Below are 2,405 nucleotides of genomic sequence, written 5' to 3' on the forward strand. Positions count from 1 at the left end.
CTATCAAATAAATGATCATTGCAAGAGTTTGATATATATATATATATTACAGTTATAATATTTTATTAAAATATTTTATCAAAATTGTTACTTTCATTATAAAAAAAATACGACATCCGTATCTAAATGTCACAGCACGACGTTAGCCGTTGGATAACAGTTTTCAATTAGCCTACTGAGATTACGCCGAGAGTCTCTTTGGCATCTAAGACCTTGCCTTGGGGAGAAAGCAAGGATGCCCATTATCTCATAGCGGTGCTCGTCGTTATCAGCGCGGAAGATGGAGAGCTGTTGAGACCAGGGAATCGTTGTATCGTGAAAACAGGGGTAGGTGGTTATCGGCGGAGTGAACGGGAAAGGCCAAGAAATGAAGAGCACTCCTCTCTACTCTACGAGGTGTGAAGGTTGCGGAGGCGTGAAGTAGGTTGGGCTAGGTTTCTACAGTCGCGAGACCGGGACGCAAGGAGGCGGCGGCGACGGCAACCGGCGGCGTCGGCTGGCGATGGTGAACGCGTCGAGGGTGAAGGTAGGTGGTGGTGATGGATTGTCCTCCGCGTGTAAATATTTCACACTACACTCATCACAATTTTCGTTCCGGCTCGGCGTTTCGCAGAGTCATAACTTTGCGTCTACTCTCCCGGGGTCGGACACTCACCCCTACTTTCCACCCGTCGCCTCGTACCTCTTTCAGCGAACACTTAGCCCGTGCGCAGAGTGCACTTGCTTTAACCATCTCGTTCGTTTCGCATTCGGTGCCCATTCATAGGACTTTTTTCTTCACGTGGGCGTTTCAATGTACGCACCAGCGAAGATCTTTCTTCTCGTTGCCTTCGCCATCGAATCCAATCTTGGCAATCGACGTCTGTAGCGTTTCGTTTTCTTATAATAGAATTTCAACTTGTTCATTAAAACTATTTAACGTTAGATGTTTTTATCGTTAAGCATTTTTTCATTTAATAAGTTTAATCTAACAAAACTGTCTTCTGGGATATTTCACTTTAATTAACTATCTATACGAGCTGTACGACGGCAAAGTAGTTTTTCGAGCCAACGGATTTAGTCTGACTGGTAGAGTAGCGCCAGTACGACGGAACGACACCATCCTCAAAGTATTAAGTCCGCGTCTTGTCGCAACGTGGCTACGTTCCAAGCCGTCTTCTTTCGATGCTTGCCTTCCTTCTCGCTCTCTAATCCACCTCTTCTTCTTTAATCCATCAATGGCACGATGAAAGGCATACGAAGAAATCTAATACCAAAATGGATTTAGCTGTTATAGGATACCAAGCTCCCAAGAAATAAGTACGTCGAATCGCAGTGCGATCCGGGTAAATCCATCATCCCGGTCGTCGTTGCCGCCGTTCTCCCTCGGCGATGCATCGAAATGCAGTTTAAAATGTGACACGGGCGAATGCTCTAACGCGTGCGATAACGAACGAATGCCGGAGAGCCGGAACGCGGAAGTGCCGACGACTGCGCGTAATTATACACGGCAGACTCGGAATTGCGTTTCACACCGAGTTTTCCCAACTTCCGGCGCGGGAGTTGACCGATATTTCGTGCCGTGATGCGCATCGAGCTGTCGCGCACTCCAACGATGCGTTGCACGTTGATAACGCTCAGCATCAGCTTCTTTAAATATCGCGATTAACTGCGCGCTTCGTTAAATCGCATAAATAAAGCTGGGAAGCGAAATCAGATATTTTTTTGTATAATATTATTTGCAGTGATGTATGTATATGCATATGAAATTCATCGCATCCAATATTTTTCTGACACATCCGTTATCACGATTGCTTCGTCACGAAAAAACATTACGGAACGTTTCATTCATGAAATTGATTAAACGTATTTTAAAATTTTCATAAAAATTTTTATAATAATGATACTATACACAAGTTAAAAAACATTTTGTATTTGTGTTGGAAACGATTGTCCATCCATCCATTTCCATTCGAGTCTTTATTAAAATTTTGTTGAATTTTAATTTATTCGAGTGTTCATTTAACATGTGATTACGTTATTTAAATAATTTATATTATATTTATTGGTATTCAATATTTCTTAGTGTTAAAATAATACTATTTATGAGTAAACAAATAAAAATAATATTGTTTTTAAACGTAAATTCTAAGATGAATGAATAAAATATGTGTTAATTTAACATATCATAAATGTTAATTTTAATGAAAAAAAATACTTCCATGTTTTTTTATAAACTATGTCAGTACTTTTTTGTATTTATTTAAAAAAATAATATTTGTATTATATATATATATATATATATATATATATATATCTGACATATTCATCTTATTAATTAATATATGTATATATATATATACATATATATATATATTTGAGTAGACCGTTTGGGACATATGAAATGTATTATTATAAATTTAACA

At 38.8% G+C, this 2,405-nt stretch overlaps 2 protein-coding genes across 4 annotated transcripts in view; both read right to left on the bottom strand.

The window, feature by feature from the left end:
• bru3 (CUGBP Elav-like family member bruno 3) overlaps nucleotides 1-2,405 on the bottom strand; it is a 467,269-nt gene that overhangs the window by 403,422 nt on the left and 61,442 nt on the right. The gene's annotated exons all lie outside the window — the stretch shown is intronic.
• LOC105153220 (CUGBP Elav-like family member 3) overlaps nucleotides 1-2,405 on the bottom strand; it is a 448,428-nt gene that overhangs the window by 212,157 nt on the left and 233,866 nt on the right. The gene's annotated exons all lie outside the window — the stretch shown is intronic.

This window comes from Acromyrmex echinatior, chromosome 16 (genome assembly GCF_024713525.1).
Source record: "Acromyrmex echinatior isolate Ae372 chromosome 16, ASM2471352v2, whole genome shotgun sequence".
NCBI lineage: Eukaryota > Metazoa > Arthropoda > Insecta > Hymenoptera > Formicidae > Acromyrmex > Acromyrmex echinatior.